The 16,486-nt window shown below is 38.3% G+C and overlaps 1 long non-coding RNA gene across 1 annotated transcript in view; it reads left to right on the top strand.

Annotated features, from left to right (window-relative positions):
* Nucleotides 1–16,040, top strand: part of LOC147584664 (uncharacterized) — a 32,509-nt gene extending 16,469 nt beyond the window's left edge. Inside the window, exon 3 of the long non-coding RNA XR_015255715.1 lies at nt 15,908–16,040. This is a non-coding gene — a long non-coding RNA (uncharacterized LOC147584664). The remainder of the gene's footprint in view (nt 1–15,907) is intronic.
* Nucleotides 16,041–16,486: the final 446 nt, after the last annotated feature.

Below are 16,486 nucleotides of genomic sequence, written 5' to 3'. Positions count from 1 at the left end.
CTGAAGTTGATGAAGGTGGATACAAAGCAACAAAGACCTGATCTGATTAGAATGCACAGGTCACAGTGGCCCTTGTCCCTGGTCTGTTCTGTGGACCTCTGGATGTTTACAGCCAGCATCAATGATTTGGCTAAAGGCTCATGGAATTAACCCAGTTTGAGTGATCGCCTGGAGAAATATATAATGAGAAGAAGGGACTGGATCCTTCAGTAAATTCACTGGTTAACTAATCTTGAACACCATGAAGGATGGGTGGGGATCTCCCCCCGCTCCCCTCCCAAAAAAGGAATATCTTTGATAGCCCAAAACAGGAAAAGGGGAAAAAGAGGAGTAAGCATAAAAATTAGGAATTTGCCTCTGACTTCTTAGGTGTTTTTGCTTTCCAATCTGGAAAAATCATATTTCATGCACAGCTTTAACTATTTCTTTTCTTTGTTGCTTAGTAATAAATATGAAAGACTTTTAAGTACAAAATGATTACCCGTGTTTTCAGTGGCAGAGTACGGTTTATTCCCTTCAGGATTACCTGAAGATATGAGGCTGTTGTGCCGTTCATAAGACAGAGACATCTTTTGTTAACCTGCCCGTCATTTCTCCGCGAGATTTGCACGGAGCCTTGCTGAGCAACTACTAAAGGACCCTCAGCTGGAGGCTGTGGTAAATGCCGCTGGGAACTTCTGCGCATGCGCAGCACCCTGTCCCATGAGCACCCCCGCGGGCTCGGCCTGATCTCCGCTTCTGAAAAACTCCTGAAGAGATTGTAAAGGAGGAAGCCGGCCACTGCTGAAAATGCCAAGACTAAGGGGGGATTTCAGGGTGAATGGACTGCCCTTCCTCCCAAGTTTTGCTGTTGAGCCCGAGGTCACAGACGCGTCTGAAGCCGCACAGGTGCCCTCCATGCCTGTGATGTGGCTCCTTACGGAAGAAGGGAGCAGGAACGTGCCGCCGGATGCCGAAGACCCGCCTGCAGCTCCCCCTGCTCTAGCTACCGAATGGGTAAGAACCACCACGGAGTGTGGTCTCAAGCTGTCCTTCCACAATTAAACAAAAACTGGAAATAAGGTTGACAGAAAATATGCAGGTCCCAAAAGTTGTGTCCGTGTACCTGCCAGTCCTTATCCAGCCCCAACAGTGCTTGGCCCTGGTCTCACAGGGCTACATCCTGCACCAAATTTGTCCCTTCCTGTGCTTTTGAGACCATATGGTTTACCCACAGATCCAGCTGCCACTGGGGCTTTAGGTGCATGGTGATCCATGTCTTCTGGACTTTGGACACCAGGCATGGGAGGGCAGTATCCTGCCTCTGATAGGGCATACCATCTTGGGGGGGCTCCGCAAGTACCAGGGGCAGCAAGCACCGTCCCATTGGGCACTGTTCCACCTGGAGTCTGGGGATCACCAGCGCCATATCCTGCCTCTGCAGAGTAATATTCCACACCAGAGCTGTATCCCACTCCCTGTAATCCTTTTCAAGTGCCTCCAGGACCTTCTGGTGCTCCACTGATGCCTGGTGGCCCCATTCTTACCATTAAGTTAACACTGCACAAAGAGATGATGCTTTGCTTTTTGAAATGTGTGTGTTGTATGTGTGTGTATACATGAATACATATAAGAATTGCTGGTTTCACTGTTCTTAGAGGGCGTTCATAAAAGAGTAAGTCTTGAACCTCTCAGAGAAGATATCTGCCTCTTGTAGGTGGATGTGCAGTATAGCAGATGTGTACAATCACATAAAAATGCAAAAGAAAAAGCAATTCACAGCTCTGTAAAGTGTAGATAACTAGATTACTGATACCAATGCAAATGTCTCTTGTCCATATATATGCAAATAACTTCTGTCTAGAGGAAGGACAGCTGATTATTCTACTGCCCACCACTACTACCCTCCCGTTAAGAAAAAAAAAAAAAAGTTTTGTATCTGTAAATCCATTTTGGCATTCGTGATTAACACGGATATGTGTGGCACTTTAAATTTTCCTTTAAGCTAATTATAACATCTTACTGGAATCTTCTCAAATTAACGAGTGAGATTAAAAAATAAATTTTGACATGCATTCGGTTTGTATTTTTATAATTGTCATGGTTGTTAAAAGATAAACTGAGGCATATTAAATTTTTTGAGAGTTTATTTGAGCAAGAATCTATTTGAACCAGGCAGTGCCAAACCACAAGTGTTTAGGAGCTCTTCACCAATAGCTAGGGGACTTTTATAGATGAAAGGTGGAAATAAAGCAAGGAAATTATTGATTGGCTATAGCTTAAGGTCTAGTTGGTTGTTTGTGATTGGTTGTTCTTAGGCTTTTATTTCATAATTTCTAGGCATTTACAGGTTTAAATGTTTTTTTGTTGTTGTTTACATAGGTCTCCATGGCATTACAGCACATCAGTCCAATAGCCTCTTTGTTTAATTAATTTCACATGGTTTTATCTTTTTTTTTTTTTATTTTTTTTTTTTAATTTTTTTTTTTCAACGTTTATTTATTTTTGGGACAGAGAGAGACAGAGCATGAACGGGGGAGGGGCAGAGAGAGAGGGAGACACAGAATCGGAAACAGGCTCCAGGCTCCGAGCCATCAGCCCAGAGCCTGACGCGGGGCTCGAACTCCCGGACCGCGAGATCGTGACCTGGCTGAAGTCGGACGCTCAACCGACTGCGCCACCCAGGCGCCCAAAATTTTCTTTAATGGTTGTAATCCCATTTTTAAAACACCAACTCCACAAGAAAAAATATCCTATTCATCTGTCCAACCTTGGTAGTCATGGTGGAAAGATGATTAAAAGGACAATGTGGAAAGGCAAATGTGGCCTACTCATGTCTCTCTTTGACTTGCCCTCTAGAGGGAGAATGCAATTTCCTGTCCAAAGCCCTGAATGTGGAGCAGCCCTTGGCGGGGCTGGAAGTTCCACAACGAGAAAGAACACAACACACTGAGAATTAACAATCAAATAGGCAGCTCTGGAAATATACTCGGGAAGAAATTCTGATTCCCTCTTGTACACTAAGGGACAAGGACCTCCAAGAAGGGAACACTATAATAGGGAAGGCAGATACTTGGATTACACAGGCATTGAGAATTACACGTGTACTCTACTGAGTCATTTGTGAACCCTCATTTAACCTTCATTAAAAACATATAGAGCAAATTTGTTTATCCCTTTCTGCAGATTTGGAAACTGGTGCTAGAAAACATTGAACACAGATGAAACACCAATTAGGAAATAAAAATAAAGTCACAATTTCATGCATTAACAGTATACTTCTCATTATAGTACCGGGACCTGGGACCTGTAGTGCACTTTCCCAGAAAGTTCGGCCAAATCTGTCTCACACATACCTCTGGGTACAGTACTTTTATAGCCATGCAGTGCCAATGGTTCTGCTTATCCCCTTCCTGTGGCTTCAAAACTTCATGATAGCACTTGCTGCTGCTACCATTGTCATCTGCTTTCTTCTTACTTAAGAAGAAACACTGTGCGAGTATTATGTTACACTCAACATTCTTCCACTGGGTTAAGACACTCTGCGCTAAATGCAAAAGTGTAGTGCTGGTTCTGGCACTGGCATGCAGACTGGTATTGAGGCCTTCAAAACCAGTGAGACTGCAGGTGATGCTGGCAATGTAGATTCCCACCAAAGAGGAACTGATGACTCTGCTGAAAGATTTTTTTCTGAAGGAAGGAAATACCTTTCACTCGCCTTCTTACCACATTCAGATAATAGTGTGATAAAACTGCTTCCTTGAGTCTTTCATAGAGACTTTGAATGAAAATTACTCATTATTGTATATAGATTCATAGGGCTTGTTTATTTTTTTACACATAATAACTTTCCATATATTCCAAGTTGGGCATAATGCCATGGGGAGCTGAGCTGGGGAATGAATGATTTGAGGGGCAGAAATCATGCCATAATTCTCTTGAGTCATTTAGCCTAAAAGAAAATACCTTGTATAACTCACCATCTCCTAAAAGTATAACTGAATTACAGTTCACTGTATTAAAATTGATTCATTTCATAATTCTAAGGCATTAAAAGGGTACACTCTGGTCAGTAGAGTGTTTAACATAACAAGAAAGTGTGTAATTTTTTCAAACTTAAATTCAAAATGGTTTTAATAAATTAAAATCTTGCTACTTGAAACAATGAGCTTTTGTCATTGGGAAATCAGTCATAAGGAACACCTCTTTCACTGAAGATTCTGGATAATGAGGCATCAGTAGGAAACAGGAACAGTATCATATTTATTTTCACAATGTTCACCTCAAAGTAGAAATCCAATGTTCAATTGATTCCTGAATTTGGAGGAAGAATATTAGTTCAATCCAAATAATTGAGGTAAAACATGATTAAATATAAGCATTCAATATGTGGCTATATCAAACCATCTCTACTCAAGCTGTGAATACAATAGTGGAAATGATCCCAGTGACCAGACCCTATATTCTGAGGGATTTGGAAAGAAAGAAGCAAGCACTTCCACAGGAAAAGCAAATCCTACTGCCAGATGGAATAGATTGGAACTGTTTGGTGAGGTGATTCATCAGGTATTACATTCCCTTGTGAGAGGGGGTATTAAAAAGTTTAGCTTTTGCCCAGGAATGCATCCTTTTCCCAAGACCCTAAGATTGATACATGATGGCTTGAGGGGGAAGGACAAAAGAGGCAGCAGGTCAGCAAACTGTAGCTAGTGAGCTAACCGCTACGTGTGGACTGTGACTGTTTTTTAAAGAAAATTTAATTGAAACACAGCCATACCCATTCACTTGCATATCATCTGTGGTTACAGCAGGGGTAGAGCTTATTGATTGCCAAAGAGACCGTATGGTCCTTTATAGAAAATGTTTGCCAATCCCTACCTTAGTATAACAAGTATAAATGTGAAACCTGCATCATAAATGAAATACTTATCCGGAAATCTCTGAATTAACAAGCCTTAGCAAAAGTTGCTATATATAGATCTTGACCTTAGAACCAGTAACTAGACTTTGGGGAATAAATTCCTGACTGACTTCACTTTAATTCAAGTTTATCCTACCAGGTACCAGAAAGTTCCCTTGCTCTCTTCTCTACAGTAAATCAAGTATTTCTGGTTATATGCTGTTCTTTATTCAAATCTATTTGGGTTAAGGGATAGATTGTTGTTCTGAAAATTATTGCAGTTGAATACACTAATGTTGTTAAGTTGAGCATTCCCTGCAAGCTGATAGCTGCCAAAGATAAAATGGATAGTCTCTTAATCAGCTCAGGCTGCCATGGCCAAATTCCATGAACTGTGTGGCTTAAATGACAGAAATTTATTTCTCACAGTTCTGGAGTCTAGAAAGTCCCAATCAGAGTGCTAGCCAATTTAGGACCTGATGAGAACTCTTCCTGGTTTGTACATGGCTATCTTCTCACTGTGTTCTCACACAAATGCTTCTTTGTGTATGTGCATGGAAAGAGAACCAATCATCTCTCTGGTATTGTTTTGTTTTGTTTTTCTATGAAGCGTTAATCTCATCATGAGGTCTCTGCCTCCACAACCTCAGAAAACAGCATCTACAGGACATTTTCACAAATCAGATCAAATTGTAGCTCAAGCTTGCTTTAAAAAGCAACTACTACAAAGTTTATTTTCTCCCTTTGTTTGTTGATAGTCATTGATTGTTATTTTGGTTGGCAGATACCCTGCACTAACTTTGGTCTCATTATTTATTAATAGGTTTTTTCCTCAATTTAGTACTTGAATTAATTCTAGATATAAAAAGAGAAACTGCAATTGTCAAATTACTTTTCTGCTGTGTATTAAATATGTATGTTTACTTATTGTATCAAGGCTCTACTTTGGGGACAGTTTTAAAATAGTCTATTTTTATAATACCTACATGCAGAATTTTCATTTATTTTTTTCTAAAAGTGGTTTAACCTAGTCTAACCTTATGTTAAAGATGACTCTGACAAAATATATATATATATAAATGTGAAGAAATCTTTTTAGTAGGTGAAAGTGTAGCTGACTTTCTCCTGCAGCCCCACCATGAATGACAACAGATGGATCAGGAATTTCTATCCATCTCTTGAATGTAATCAAAGAGACACTGAGATATGGAGTCAGGAAGCTCTGGGGAGCCAACTGAAAGAACAAAAGCTGAGTTAAATTGTGGAGAGCAAAACAGACCACACTTATAAATAAAGGCATAAAGGAGACCATTTTGCCCAAAGGATACCGAAAGAACAAACTTGGTGGCAGACAGAAGCCTTGTTTCCAACGACAGTCCCCAAACGACCTGATTGTATTTATCCAAACCTCTATAATACACTTCTCTTTTTGTTTAAGGACTCTTCAACAGGTTTCAGTTCCTTGCAATCAATGATCCCTGTCTGGAATAGAAATTGGTACCTATGATACGGTAGCAAGATAGAGATTGTCAATAGTATGAATTTGTTTAATGTTTTGAGAGAGCAGGGAAGGGAAAGGCTGGAAGAGCTAGGATATTGTCTGTAGGATACCCTGGGGACTTACCTAATTAATTTATTTATTGTAACCTGATGGGATTTAAGTCAGACCACTGAAAAAATTTTGGGGTACTAGGATGCAGAATATAAGGTTAATGTAGGTATTTCTTATGACCTTAAATAAAGTTTTAGTAAAGGAAAAGATTTGCTGTAGTCCAAGGTGACCCTACTGAGTGTTGAGAATGTAAAGCAGAATGCTCACACTAGTGTAAAAGCACATAGGATTGCTATTAGCAGAAAGATGAAGGGTCCAAGAGTAAAGGTGACTCTGCAATGGGGCGGCGGGGAGAAGGTGTGGTATTTTGTCCTCTGAGAAAAATATCTGTTAAAGAGTTCCAGAAGAATCAGGGATTTAGGGATTCAGGGAGTCAAGCAGATCCAAGAATCAGGGGAAAGACATTTAAAAAGCAAATCTGGTTGAGGGGTGCCTGGGTAGCTCAGTCGGTTAAGCGTCCCACTCTTGGTTTCAGCTCAGGTCATGATCTCACGGTTCATGAGATTGAGCCCCGCATTGGGCTCTGTGCTGGCAGTGCAGACCCTGCTTGGGATTCTCTCTCTCTCTCTCTCTCTCTCTCTCTCTCTCTCTCTCTCTGCCCCTTCCCTGCTTGTGCTCTCTCTCTCGAGATAAATAAATAAACATTAAAAAATTAAAAAACATAAAAATAAAAAGGAAATCTGGTTCAAATTACAAAGCTGGCATAGCTATAAAGAGGACACACTAAGCCTTCTTGTGACTTTATAACACCCTCATCATTTGTTAAATTCATTAATTCCTGTATGCTTTCTTACAGTTATTACAAGTAAATTGTTTACAAATAAAAATGGAGTTCAGTGCTTTTTAAAACCAGAAATCAGAGTTAGGAATAAATGTTCTATCCCACAGAGTCCTAGAGAAGAGAACAAAATCACAGGAAAGATTAAGTGACATCTGGAAAAGTAGGTCAAAACATGGGGTATAGAAGAGGAGAATAAGATGAGAAGGATACAGGATTAGACCTCATAAATACTCCTGAGCTATTAACTGTCAAGAAACTCCTGTTTTTCCTATGAAAAGTGTGGCAGAAAGCAAAGGGGCAGGAGCTAGGAGAAGAGAGTTAAAGGACAAGAAACTTCTATTAAAGCAGTTCAGAAGATAGGAGGCAGAAACAGCATTCATTAGTCTCCAAAGTATACTTTTAGCAAGCATTGTTCTCTACTTTGGGACAATTCTAAATATCTGACATCTGAGGGAAACACCTACACTTTATGAAACTTCTCTTTAATCTCTCACTAAAGTGAAATTTGAAAGAAATAACTTTTTTCCCCTCTGAAAATTCACAAGTAAAACAATTACATACTAATTCAATCTATTGTCAAAAGTTTAGGGTTTTTCGGTTCTTTTCATTGTATAAGATAATCTCTCAGTTGATAGTGCTTAAATTGGGTCAGAAGATAAACCTTGCAAAAAAAGGGGGGGGGGCTCTATTTAGGCTCTGACATATTTCATTTTATTTGCAACTATACATGAATGCTGAAACCCAAACTTATAAATTCACTTTTATATGGCTGTCAAGAAACATAAACACAGCCACTATTTATCTGATAACATTGGAGAGAAATGCAGTTCCCAAATGATGTGAGGTTAAATCTACAAAGATGAGGTGAATTGTGAAGGGAAGCACTTAACTGGTGAAACCAATCAGCATAGACAAGCAATCAAGACGGCATTGTCACTTTTGCTTCCTTGAGAAAAAGGTTTATCCTGCTGTGCTTTGGGGACAAAGTATCTTAATTATTACATCAAATGCTTACTTCACTTTGCCTGTCTACAAATCATTAAGTCACCATGTGCCATGAATCTGATTGTTGGTGATTCTAAGCAATGTCAGCTCAAATATCCCTGTGTGTTTACTACCCTGTATTATTTTTTTAAAGAGTTCAGGACACATCAGGTTTCTTTAGCATTTTTTAAAAATGTTTATTTTTGTATTTATTTGGAGAGAAAGAGATAGCCAGCAGGGGAGGAGCAGAGAGAGAAGGAGACAGAGAATCCCAAGCAGGCTCTGCAGCTGTCAGTGCAGAGTACAACATAGAGCTCGAACTCATGAACCCTGAAACCATGACCTGAGAATTGGATGCTTAACTGACTGAGCCACTCAGGCCCCCCTACCTGTATTTTTAGTATCTGCTCACTTACCAGCCTCCCTCACCTGTAACTGTGAACTCTTTGAGGACAAGGATAAATCTAATACAGTAGCGTTCAAAGCGTGGTTCCAGGACCAGCAGCAGCAGCACCAGCATTACCTAGGAAATGGTTTGAAATGCAAATTCTCGGGCCTGAGCCCAGACCCTGATCCCAAGACTCTGCTTTAAGGAGTCCTCCTGGTGATTCAGATACCTGCTAATGGTTTTGAGAACCACTAATGATGAATCACATTCAGGCACCAAGCACAATACCTGGTAGAGTGTAGAATCCAGAAGGGAAAATGAGGTCTATGAGGAAACCTATCTTGTGCTGCTTTCAGCACATTTGTAGCATACAGTGTCCCATTGCCCTAAATCCCATACAAAAAAGTAGGTAATAACCTGTCTACACTATGGAACCATATTACTCCTTTCTAGGATCTTTTCAATATTAAAAAAAAAAAAAAATACTAGAGGGGTATCTGGGTGGCTTAGTTGGTTAAGCTTCTGACTCTTGACTTTGGCTTAGGTCATTCAAGCCCCGCGTTGGGCTGTGCACCGACAGCAGAGCCTGCTTGAGATTCTCCCTCTCTCTGCTCCCTGCTCACACTCTCTCTGTCTCTGTCTCTAAATAAATAAACAAACAAGCAAACTAGAAATAGTAATGCCTATTGTCTTATGTAGAATTCATTTCAACTTTCTTTTAGAACAAGGGTATCAGGTAAAGCCTCTGATTTAGGTAACAATTCTTTTACTCCGTAACATCCTAAACTGCATTAGGGCGTTTTCTAGATTTTCTCCTTTCTTTCACTATGTGCTCCTTAATGGCAACTACTATGCTCATTTCTTAGACCTCAAGAGCCCAGAACTGTAAGTAGCATGTGGTAGATATCTACTATATATTAAATAAAGGAATGAGTAAATGAACCCTGTAGAAAATCAACTTTCCATTTATAATTACCTAGTCCTGAAATTTATAGATAAATACTTTGGGAATAAGTTCCATCTTCAGAATCCCCTACTCTAATGCAAGCTGAAAAAGTTTTAATCCCATTCACATTGGATAATGCTTATTATCAAACTGTTCAGTCACTCTTTGCTGAGAAAATACAACATGCTGTAGTTCTAGGGATTAAAAGCATTTACGAGCAGGGTTATTCGTATTTATGCCCATTCTCTTCAAAACAATAAGCTACTTGAAAGTATTAAGCCAAGAGTTATAAAGCAACACCTATTAACAGAAGTATAACTTTATGAGTGATGTTATTAAGTCACTAAGAAATAAGACAGGTAAGCTAGAGACACCTAGATGGCCATGTATTTATTTTAGGTTTAAGTGAAAATGTTCACACCAGGTCCACCAGCTCGTTGTTTAAATGTGACCAAGGACAACAACCACTATAGTTACTAAAAAGACACAAAGCTCTAACTCTTCCTATCTTCCCAACTATCCATACTCCAAGGAATGAAAAGGGGCTTCAAAGGCCTGGATACACTCTTTTCAAAACCACACTTCTATATTGCAGAATATAGAAAATATTCACTAGCATAGAAAATTCTTTGATCTACAGAATTTCATTGAGCATCATTTCAGAATACAGTCTCACAAATTTGTAGAACTAATTCTGATTGTTCACTCTCACTCTAAACACCAATTTTACTTTTTTTACTGTCTGGATAGCATCTTTCTTATTTCACAACACATAAACTAAAACCTATGTAAAACAATGCCTTTTTTTCCAATTATAATTATTATTCAAATATTCAATATGTTCAAATATTTTCCAGCCTCATATCTATGACTTTTTCATGTACTATAGAAAATGGTCCCTGCAGGGTCACCTGGGCGGCTTTTTGGTTAAGTGTCTGACTTTGGCTCAGGTCATGATCTCATGGTTCGTGGGTTCGAGCCCCACATCAGGCTTTGTGCTGACAGCTCAGAGCATGAAGCCTGCATTGGATTCTGTCTGTCTGTCTGTCTCTCTCTCTCTCTCTCTCTCTCTCTCTCTCTCTCTCTCTGTCCCACCCCTGCCTGTTCTCTCTGTCTCTCTCAAGAATAAATAAATGTTTAAAAAAAGAAGAAGAAAGAAAATGACCCCTGCAAAGGGATCTTTTGCAGCTAAACTATTTCCAAAATCCTACCTCTTCTACCTCTAATTATATTTCAGTCGATCCTGTAATTAAATGACCCTGTAAATAAAATGTAAGAAAAGCCAAATTCCTTTTCTCAAGCCTGATGAAATTCTGCTTATTCTTTAAGAATTGTGAAACTGCCGACCATTTTATTGATACCCTCTTCTGATTAAATCCATGGCTGTAGGTACCACCTAGATGCTGGTGATTCACAAATGTATGCTTCATCTCTCCTGAGCTCCAGGCCCATGAAATCCACTTACCATTGGATATCTCAATGTAGCTTTCAAAATACTTCTATATGCCTACAACTTTACTTATAATCTTCTCTGTCAAAACCCATTCCTGTTACTCAAGTCTTTCCATATATGGTTTGCAATCCAAAATCTGGTCACCTTCTTACCCTTTATAGCCAAACCATTTTCCAAATCTTTCTCATCCCAGCTAAATATATTTCAAATCTATCTACTTGACAATATCTCTACCACCACCACCCTAGTCCAGGCCACTTTTATCTCTGACCTGGATCACTGCAATCGTCACTTAAATGGCCCCACACCCACACTTGAATCTTGCAAGCCAGCAACCTGACTAGATACCTATAACCACAAATCCAATCATGTCACTCCAAAATTGTAACCTGCCCATGGCATCCTATTGCCTTTACAACGAGGTTTGTATATTTTTACCATGATCCATAAGACCTTGCTGAAAGTCTCAACTCTTTACCAAGGTCTAGAAGGCCTTCCCTCTCTGGTTTTACCTCCTGCCTGTCAGCTCTGCACTCTCTGTGACCTAGCCAAACTGGTCCTCATTTTGTCAGTTAAGCCAAATGGGTGCCCCAGCTTAGCATCTTAACTCAGACTGCTTCCTCTGACTATAATGCCTTTTCATATCCATTCCCTTTCAATCAGCTTCAAGTTAAATATCACTTTCTCAAAGATATTGTGTTGGGTTATATTTTCTTCCCCAAATGAATAACAATATTCATAGAATAGCAATACTGTCATCTTATGTTTCTTGTCCATCAAGAGTTGAGGTCTATTTCTCCTCCTCTTCAAACTTGGCTGCTTTGTGACTTCTCCAACCAGTGTGGCAACAGTGGTGCTATGTGACTTCTGAGGCTAAGCCATCAAAGAGATGCAGCTTCTGCCTAGTACTTTCTTGGGACAGTTACCTTTGGAACTCATTAATACTGTGAGGAAGCCCAAGCATACGTAGAGGCTTTATTTACGTGTTCTGGCCAGCTGGACCAACTAAGATCTTAGCTAACAGCACTGAGCGCCACACAGCCAAATGAATGTTCTTCAGATAATTCCAGCCTCTATGCTCTGAGTTCTCCAACTGAATCCCCAGTTATCAAAGAGGAGAGACCAGTCATCACACTGTACCCTTTTGAATGCTTGACTCACTGAATCTGTAGGCGTAATAGTGCTTGTTTGATGCACTAAATGTGAAGTTAGTTTGTTATGCTTCCCTAGTAATTGGAAGCTATAACTCCCCTGGTCCTTCCTTGAAACTAGGTCCTGCTGTCATAGACATCTCAGCTTACTTTTCACTATGTCTTTAATGTCTGTCTTCTCTTTTACCTTAGAAGTTTGATGAGGATATGGGTTTTATCAGCTCTGTTTACTGCTGTATTCACAGTGTAGATATTCAGTAAATATTTGTAAAATTATTGAATAAAATTCTGTTAAAATATATAAAGAAAGAGGAGTTTAGCATTCGGAAATTGAAAAAGAAGCTACAAGGAGTAGCAGAGAAATTATTTTCAATAAATTCTTTAGAAACAAATGAAGGTAAAAGACTATAATGCCGTATTTTGGAATTACATGTTGGTGGTATTTGTATTTCTGAGATAGGAGGAAGCTAAGTAAACATAAGATGGGTTACAGCATATATTTTGACATAGAGCCGAGCCAAGACCATAAAGCCCTGGGAATTGGGGAAAAAATGGAAAATATGTTAGTAAGTTAAAAAAAAAAAAAAAAAAAAGGCCACCCGAAGCTTTTTAAAAGTCAAATGTCCAAGCGATTGCATTACTAGAAAAATTGGGGAAAAAAGGGACAAAAGGGCATGGAGGAAAAACCAGTATCAGAACCCTGTTGTCAGCAGCTCTAAAAAACAAAATCAAAAACTATTCACAGTTAGATTGAGGCCAAGACACAGAAACAAGCATCAAAGAGCTTCTCTGCCTGAATGCTGTCTTCAACAAAGGAAACAAATTATAAATATTTCATTGAAATTGACATGGATAGAGACCTTAACACTTTCTTCTATATCAAATTTGGTAAATCAATGATAGAGGTCTCTTTTCTAATAATGTCAGATGTGAAAGTTATATAGGTAAGTTCTCTAATACCATTTTCACTACCAGGTCATCAGGGCTTCAAACCTGATTTTTTCTTTTGTTGAATTTTTCAGGGTTCTAATTCTCAAGATATATTAGGTCCATTTGTGTTATGATATACAATTATGCATTTATGAAATTGACTTAAGAGAGTGTTTAAAATAAAAGCAAATATGCATATAAAAAAGAAATGGATGGATATTCATACTTTGTTATTAAGAAAACCTTGATAAAATTATTTTCATGGATACTTTAAAATCTCAATGTAATTAAAACCTGGATAAATAAAAAATTATAGTTTAAAATCTATAAAGGGAAATCAGCATTTCTTCTGAAGAAAGAAAGGGGAACAATGAGGTACTACAAGGACTAGTGCTAAAATAGATTTGTTTTAGCTGATGTAGAAGAGCAGACAATAAATTCTCTAACGTTATTTCAAAACCAAGCACTTTAAGATAATGAAATGCCCAGTCAAATGGGTTGTCCTGAAAGATGTCTACAGTGGATAGAAAAAGCCAGAAAAGCTTTACTATAAGCATATGTAAGATAATGTATTAAATAAAAAGTAATCCAAATCCATTTACCATCTAATTGGGTCTCAGTTATCAGCAAAATTCAAGAAACAGTCAGAGAGGACTTTGTAGATTGACAATCCCTAAAGGCATTAATGTAATGCTCTTTTAGTTAGCACCTTTAAACAGAAAGTCTTCTAAAACACCACACTGAAAAAGTAGCCAGGCATACAGCCTCTATTCAAAAACTAATTCCTGAACTGCCCAAATCAATCTCTCAGCTCATCCAGTCTTGCTCTAATTTTCCAGCAATGAACCCCAGTATTCATTTCCCCTTATGGTAGTCAGCTCTCAGATTTGACAATCTGAGCTAGCTCCAACTAAAATCCTGCCCATCTGCCCACTGCAAAGCCTCACCAGCAAGCTTCGTCATATCTATTCTCGCTAGATGTGGCTTTTCCCTAACCACAGCCCCCTACCAAGTGGAGGGTGCCTCACAGGAAGAGCTGGACATAGTGTCCTGCTGAGGCCACAAGGACAAATAAAGCAATGGAGCAATGGGCATTATTTACAACATGTATTATAGGAAATTTTTTTTAGTGGAAATACATTTAACTTTATATAATGAAAACAAAAAGAAAATTAAGTTTTACTTCACTGAAATTTGGTTGTGTATATCCTTTCTAGATAGCACCAATGCCAGGAAAAAAAGCTGAATTTTGCCTAATTTATGTTGATGTTGCATGAATATAAATGTCACCATCCTTATTTCTGAGCAGTTACAATCACATCACTGCAGAATATTCTTGTTTTAAATTACAGTATTGTCAAATTAGCAAGAACATAAATAGGCAAGAATAGCAACGAAATCGTTAAGCATATATGCTTTCTAAATTACAATATGTGCAATAATATGTACATTCTTTGGGAAATGCTGTTATCGTATAACTGAAAAATGGCAATTGAATATAAATGTCTTATGTCTTTCTGTGTCTTTTAACTCCCATTGCAGAACACCACTATCTAAACAACTGATCTTCATGGTTTATAATTACAAAGTGCCATATGCCTTTCTTTTAATTAAAATAATTTCCATATTATATCCACTCTTTTATTAAAATAAAACCAAAAAGAACAAAGAAAAAAAAAAAAAGCCTGAGTTGACTACAAGATTAACACACAGGCATAACTTAATTCTGCATGAGATCACTCATTTCTATGAACTATATATATATTTTTTAATTCTGTAGAATATCAGCAAAACCTGTCTGAATCAGAGATGTCAATGATGGAATGCTACAATTCCCTTTACATTCATGGTGTCCCAAACACAACAAAGGCAGATTTTTAAAACAGGCTGAGACCATTTGTTCATGCCTTCAATATACATGTTTTCAAACTTACTTCAGTCTGGTGTATAGTATGCTTTTGCCATCTACTGGAACAATGATATACTGCAGTTGCAATAATTTTTGCAGCGGTAAGAATGGAAACAATGGTGATTAAACCAGGTTAAGCAGACATTTTAAAGATAACTTCTCAGGGCTCTGAGAAGAGTAAACATTCACTTGCAAGAATTCTAGGAAAGAGATCTTCCAAAATTAGAGACCTTCATGGATGCCTAAGACCTTTCCTTTATCATAAGATTCCTTTCTCTTTCTAAAGGCTCTTTTAAAATGCAAGTATGTCTGTTTTAAATGTGCTACGCTATAATGAGACAAGAGAACAAAGTATTGACTCCCAAAAGCTGGATGCTTAGATAATAGAGGAGAAAATCAGACTGAATCATTTTCAGTTAACAGTAATTTTTGCTGAAGATTAATTTTGAACTTTTCCATAAATATGATCGATCTGAAAATTTCATCTTTATTTGACAGGTTTCCCTTGGTTTCCTTGCATTTAGAGACCACTGTTAACATTCCACTGTATTTTTAATTTATAATAGCATTTTAATCTTGCAATTCTCTGAAGTTAGTAGATTCAACATTATTACCATCATCTGAGTGGTTTGAAAACTGAAGTTGAGAGAATTGTAGCAGGCTGACTCCAGATGGCCTCCAATGATATTCATGCCCTTGGGTAATTTTCTCCTTTTGAGTATAGGCTAGAGCTAGAGAAGTGCCTCTAAAAATAGCATACAATAGAAGAATGGAATGTCACTTGTGAGATTGGGTTATAAAAGACTTGACTTCTTTCTTTCTCTCTCCCTCTCTTTCTTCCTCTGGCTCTTCTTATTGGCTTGCTCTAATGAAGCAGCCACCATATTGTGAGCTGACCTATGGAGAAGCTACAGGGAATGAAAGAATGCCACTGACCAACAGCCAGTGAGAAACTGAGGCCCCCAGTCCAACAACCCATGGGAACCTGAATCCTGCCAAAAGAATGTGAGTAAACTTTATAGGGGATCTTTCCCCATAAAGAACTTTGAGGTAACTCAGCTCTAGAATCATCTTGATTAAAGTACTGTGAGGGACTGTGAGGCAAAGAACCCAGCTAAGTTACACAGATGTTTCATGCATGGGAACCATTTAAATGAAAAATGTGCTTTTAATTCTAAGGTAATAAGTTTTAGGGAATTTTGGTATGCAGCAATTGATAACTAAAACAAGAATGGTAAGTGATTTCCCATAGATATCAGACCGGCTAATGGTATAAAGGAAATAAACACTGTTAAGTTATTTCAGTAAGTCAACAAAAAGTCTCATCCCAGCAAATTAAAAATTAGTCAAGAACAAAAGAAACAAGTGATGGAATGCAGCAAGAGTTTATTGAGCACCTGATCTTTGAAAGGCCTAGATTAGGTAAATAAGAAAAAAATTTAATATTGAATGG

Source organism: Puma concolor, chromosome A1 (genome assembly GCF_028749965.1).
Source record: "Puma concolor isolate L17-30 chromosome A1, mPumCon1.1.hap2, whole genome shotgun sequence".
NCBI classification, from domain to species: Eukaryota; Metazoa; Chordata; class Mammalia; order Carnivora; family Felidae; genus Puma; species Puma concolor.
The sequence above is the reverse complement of the archived record's forward strand: the minus strand, read 5'-3'. Positions and strand labels throughout refer to the sequence as shown.